The sequence below is a fragment of the Arachis duranensis genome, chromosome 6, assembly GCF_000817695.3.
Source record: "Arachis duranensis cultivar V14167 chromosome 6, aradu.V14167.gnm2.J7QH, whole genome shotgun sequence".
NCBI lineage: Eukaryota > Viridiplantae > Streptophyta > Magnoliopsida > Fabales > Fabaceae > Arachis > Arachis duranensis.
This window is the reverse complement of record NC_029777.3, coordinates 105502933-105509125: the sequence shown is the minus strand read 5'-3', so window position 1 is coordinate 105509125 and position 6193 is coordinate 105502933. Positions and strand designations below refer to the sequence as shown.

General features: G+C 29.0%; 1 non-coding gene across 1 annotated transcript; it reads right to left on the bottom strand.

Annotated features, from left to right (window-relative positions):
- Positions 1–1057: 1057 nt before the first annotated feature.
- TRNAF-GAA (transfer RNA phenylalanine (anticodon GAA)) lies at positions 1058–1130 on the bottom strand. Its single transcript has one exon. It is a non-coding gene; the product is annotated as a tRNA-Phe (tRNA).
- Positions 1131–6193: the final 5063 nt, after the last annotated feature.

Sequence of the window (6193 nt, the reverse complement as noted above, 5' to 3'; positions counted from 1 at the left end):
CCCAGGTAGAAGGTACCCCATAAGGCCATAAGTATTTTTTTAAATTATATATACATGTATATATTATTTGTCTCATTGTCATATTATATTTATTTAAAAAAAATATAAATGAACTTTTCTTCTTTTATTTTTTAAAAAAATTTGTTAAACTTAATATATAATAATATTTTTAAATTTAATTTAGTATGTAAATTATAAATAAATAAGTTAATTTAATAAAAAATAATAAATATTATTGGTAATTAACTTTGCAATACTAGCTAATTAGTTAATAACTAAATCGTTGAACTTAATTTCCTAACAGAAAATTCTGAAACTAGCAGTTTTTAATAATTTTAGCCAATATTTACTATTTAGCCTGCACAAATTAGATTATATTAATTTATGTGTATAAATTTTAATAAATATGAATGCAACTTGTGTTAATTTATGCTGTAAACTATAAAAAATATAGATATAAAATATATGTTTTTTGTGTGTAAATCTTTATAAATGTGATATAGATTATTGTTTGTTAAATACAGACTCAAAATGATAATATTTATTGACCAAGTAATATTGCTGTCAAATCACCAAAAAAAAAGTAACATTGCGATCTCGTATATACAATTAAAAAAGGATAATAATCCATTTATATGATTTATTGATATTTAATTTCTTATTATTTATTTTGTGTCATTTGTTTATTATTTTATGTAATATAAATAAGTATAATTAATTTACTTTTATAGATAATCTTAATTAACGTCATGTGAAAAATAATTATTCTACTTATATATACACACACGCTAAGATTGGATTTGAATTGCGACCCCTCCATATAAAGTCACGTAATCATATAAGATCACACTATGTATATGATTTTGACAGGATGAATTTTGATTTATTATAGATTGAAGAGGTAGCTTGTCTTCTTTTGCCAGCCAGGTGGTTCATTTCTTGAGAGCTACGTTAGGCTTTACAAACAATCCAGCAATTCAATCATACGTCGTTGCTGCACCCTCTCTTGTTTCCTTCTTGAAAGGTTTAGTAGAGAAAAAAAACCTATAACAACTAATGCGGTGAGCGTGGATCGAACACGCGACCTTCAGATCTTCAGTCTGACGCTCTCCCAACTGAGCTATCCCCGCTGTTGATGTTATATTTAATTTTGAATATTATCTATATTTCATACATAATAGTTCTTGGGATTTTATTTTTAGTTCTCGCGATATCCTCTAGTAGGCCAAGAAGTATTTTATGGCTGGTTAACAGATTGTTGCATAAGATTCGAAATATCAATACTTACTTAAACAGACTAATACACTAATCACTAGATCAACCTAAACTGATTAGTTCTTGCAAATATGATAAACATCATTTGAGAAATGACTCACAAGCGTGCATATAATTGAGAACAGGGTGAAGCATGAACTGTCGGGTAATTTAAGAATGTAAAGAAACCGAAAGAATGGATGCACACGTGGTTTGTCATTCTAAAAAAGTTTTGATTGAATACATACATTAATTATTATAACAAACAAATATTAATCTGTTAATGAATATATGAAGTGATAGAATATGACAGGTTCAACCAATCACTCAAAACAGGTACGCGTTTCATGGTAAATGAGAGAAGCTTCTTGCTTGAATAATTGCCAATTATTGGTCTTTTTAAAAAAAAAATGGTAGGGGATGGTGAATATTGATAATGACTATGCATCGAATACATTTTGTTGAATTTGTGCGTGATGTGAGTGTGTGTTAGGGTGATATTAGGCAACAAATTGAAAGAACCTCTTCTGTGGTCTTTTTTGTTTGTTTTTCCACTGTTTACCTTGCATGATTAATTGATTTAATTCATCACTAATTGTATTGTACTTTCTTAAACGAGGGAGAAGCTGTAGAAGTGTGGTGGAATAGAATGATTTTATTCAAACATTAATCGAGTGTTTCAAATTTAATCATCTCTTTAAGTATGTAAAAACTTTAAAATTTTTAGCCAATTGTCTTATCTATTAAAGTGCTTAGTAGGTAAAAAAGTAAAAAAAAAAAAAATAGTTACCAGATACAATTGTGGATATTTCAGTGACAGTGATAGGAGTGGCGATGGTGGTGGTGGTGTGCCTTTAATATTTCCTATAATACTATTTATCAATTAAAAATTTTTAAATTTTTGTTGCTTTTGTTACAAGATGTATTTAAAACAGATTACTAAATGAAAAAGTTTAGGAGAGTAATATTTTTATTAAAATTTGGCTAATATTTAATCAATAAAAGAAAAAATGAGTAATTCTAAAAAATTGATCATCTCAATTATTAAAAAAATTGACAGTGTAAAGTGTGATCTCTAACTCTTCGTTACTCTTTTATATTTATTTTTTGTCTCACTTATAAAATTAATAGTGAGAGATAACATTTTACTCTATTAATTGTGAAAAAAAATTGAGAGAATCTATTTTCATAATTCTATACTATTAGATATAATCTCACACTATTAAAAATATTAATGATGGCTAATTATTAATTATAAATCATAAAATCTCTCGACCCCTAACATTCTTTTTAGTAAATAATTTAGACTTAATAAAAAATCAAGAGTTTTAGATAAATTTAAATAAGAAATACCTCAGTTGATGGAATATTTGTGGGAGAAAATAATAACAAACATTACTTATAGAGCCTTTATGGTACGTAATGGGTAGTTACTTCCCTTATTACATGAAAAATTATTTCATGAAAATTACTGATATGTAAGTAATATCTCGAATAATGGTAGAGAACAGTAACTTGCTTTCGGATTCGGATCGGTGACGAATTGTGATATCCCTGAATAAGTTGGATAGACTCACCCATGTCTTTAGTATTTTTAAGTGACTTTGGTCTGACCTTTCTTCTACACCCTGACCTTAATTATTTGGGTCATAGACTCAGTACGAAGAATCACATTTCTCTTTTTTGTTTTCAAATATTTTGTTTTTTTTTTTTTGGGTCATCAAATATTTTGTTTTCATCATGCATTGATTGATTTTTTTGTTGGTATGGGTGTCATTTGTCTTATTTTATTTGGTCTAATTTTGTTTTTCGTCATTAGTCTGAGTTTACTACAATCCTTTTTAATCTTTTGGACCTTGGTAAAATCCTTTTGGGCCTAAAATACTTCAGTTATTGTTTTGGGTCAAAGTAATCTAGATTTAAGAGCTCATTTTTTTAATTTGGCCCATGAAGTGTTTTCATAGCCCATATAGCATTTAAGACTCCCTTTTCGGCTTTGCATTTAAGACATATATGCTAAGACCAAAAATAAAAAACACATATATCATGTTGAGAAAACGACCAAAAGTCTATATTGGGCAATAGTTAACTATTCAATTTTTTAGCCGTTACCCCTTTCTCTTGGTCACAAAATAGGAGCAGTTGTGTACAAAAAAAAACAAAAAAAAACAAGCACCAATTGTCTTTGTATTGGTCCCTGTATCCGGTATTATGTAAATGGTTCTACTCCCAATCTTATTTATATTAATAAATACTATCTTTGAAAGCAAGAGAGTAACGAGTGATGAAGACTCTTATATAGTTATTTTTACATGAAATTGATAGTTGAACATTATTAAATAATTTAATAATTTTGATTAAATTATTATTTAAAAATTATAAATTATTAATTTTACATAAAAATAACTACATATGAATTTTTATTTTTTATTGTAATTATTTGATAAATCCATTACATAGTATTAGATAAATTTTGAAATGAAATTTATATATTTTAGATTAGTTTATAATTAGATGATTGCTGTTTAAAAGAAAAGGTACGATTTTTTTAATAGTAAGCACATAATTACAAATTAAATTATATTGTCATATTTCAAAGTTAAATTTTTTATTTAAATTAAAGAAAGCTCCAATTTTTCGTTTTCTGTAATTATAAAGAGTATAGATTAAGAATTTTTTATTTGGTGAAAATTGTTTTATAATTATGTGATATGAATTTAAATATACATTGAACTAAATAAATATAATGTATTTAATTTAAAAAATTTATAAGATTAAATATGTTATCTTTAATGTATTATTCATTTAAGATCATAAAAAAAAAAGAGTATGCTCATTTCGATTCCTAATCATTTGGACGAATTACTAAGCGCCTTCAACAATTAAAAATTACTCAAGTTATCCTCACCCACCTAAAACAATGGTCTTCGTATTCCTAGCAACCGATTGAGAAAGGGTAGAGTGTTGACGTGTCAGTGGATTTTTCACGTAGAATTTTGTTCTTCCAAAATTATGGCAAATCGACCCTAGAAGAAAATCCAAACCAACAACGTAAAGGACAAAATTCCAACAGAATAATGTACAACGATTTCATTGGTTTTTGTTTCCCAGGCATGGAAGGTGCGTGATCCATCAAATTTAGTTGAGACATTTTTACAAACACCCTAGTTACACATTTTTATTGGTCTTCTTGTTGTTGAAAAGGGAAAGGGCCTTGATAGAGGATTATTTGCAAACCTCTCAGAAACCAATGTAGTCACCAGAAATGGCAGAGAAGGGACGAAAGGGTGGAGGGGTGGATCATGAACTTTGTGGAAGGGTTATTTTATCGTTTTGAGATTTTGTTATTGTTGAAGAACATAAGTTTTGCTCTTCACATTGTCGTTTTGAAATTTCTGCAGGAATCTAATTTGTCCTAATTTTAAAAAAAATCCACTGACACATCAACTTTTATGTTTTTTTAACCGGTTATAAAGGACGCAAAGATCTGTTTTTTTTTTTTTTGTTGGTAGGTGAGGACCGTTTGGGTAATTTCTATTTACCGAAAAGCGTTTAATCGTTCATGTAAAAGATTAAGATCAAAATGGACATTTACTCTAAAAAACAAAATATGAATAGAAAAAAATTAAACTTTTATGTGCACTTAATTTAACTTTTTTATTTGCTCTTCAAATACTTACAAGAAAATAAAAAACTCTTGTTATCAATTATTATTGAGTTAAACCCCAAAATGGTCCCTGAGATTGGCGTTTTGCATTGAAATTGTCCCTGAGATTCCAATTGCACTAATTACGTCCCTGAGATTGAAAAAAATGTACCATAGTAGTCTCTGACCCGTTTTCCATTAACGACGTGATGACATGGCATGATGACGTGGACTGTAAGTGACACGTGTCACTTCATGATTTGACCACATGTAATGGTAGGATGATGTGGTGACCAGTGACACGTGGCATGCTGATGTGGATAGTTGTGCCACGTGTCACAATGTTATTTGGCCACGTGTCCAGTTGTGCCACGTGTCGCAATAGTATTCGTCCAAATACAAGTGCTTTATAAAAAAATTTAAGATTTTAGTTTTAATTATACAATTTTTTAATAATTTAATATTGGTAAATTTTGTAATCTATAAGTATGTTATTATAAAAAAAATAATTATATGATTGATTAGACACATTTTTTTCATAAAAAAACATGTGTTTTTAACAAAAAATTAATAATTAAAATAAATATTTTTTTCTTATGAAATACACATTTTCGTTATGTATAAACGAGCTAGATTGAAGGCACTTCAACCACCCTCACTACCACTTTTGATTTCTGCAGTCTAGACGAAAGAGGTCGGAGATGATAATGAGGGAAGCTTGAAATGCCTTCACGTCAACTCCAAGACGGCGGCTATTAGAGGTATCCGCAAGAAAAAAAATATTTTATAAAAGTACTGAAAAAGGTTGGAGATGGTAGTGAAGGTGCTTGAAAAGCCTTCACGTTAACTCCAAGTCGGCGAATAGGGTATTCGCAAGAGAAAAAATATTTTATAAAAACACTTTTATTTGAAGAACGTGTGAAAAAATAGAATTGAAATTAATGCATTCAAAAATATTGAGAATTTTGAATTTATAGAAAAAAAATGAGAAAAAATTGGTGAAGGGACTAGTTTGGTGCACGACATTCAATTTCAGGGACTAAAATGAGTCACTTAATGCAAAGTGAGGGACTAATTTGGTGCATATACAACGATGGCATAATAGATGACACGCGGACGAATACTGTTGCGACACGTGGCACAATTGAACACGTGGCCAAATAACATTGTGACACGTGGCACAACTATCCACGTCAGCATGCCACGTGTCACTGGTCACCACATCATCCTACCATTACACGTGGTTAAATCATAAAGTGACACGTGTCACTTATAGTCCACGTCATCATGCCA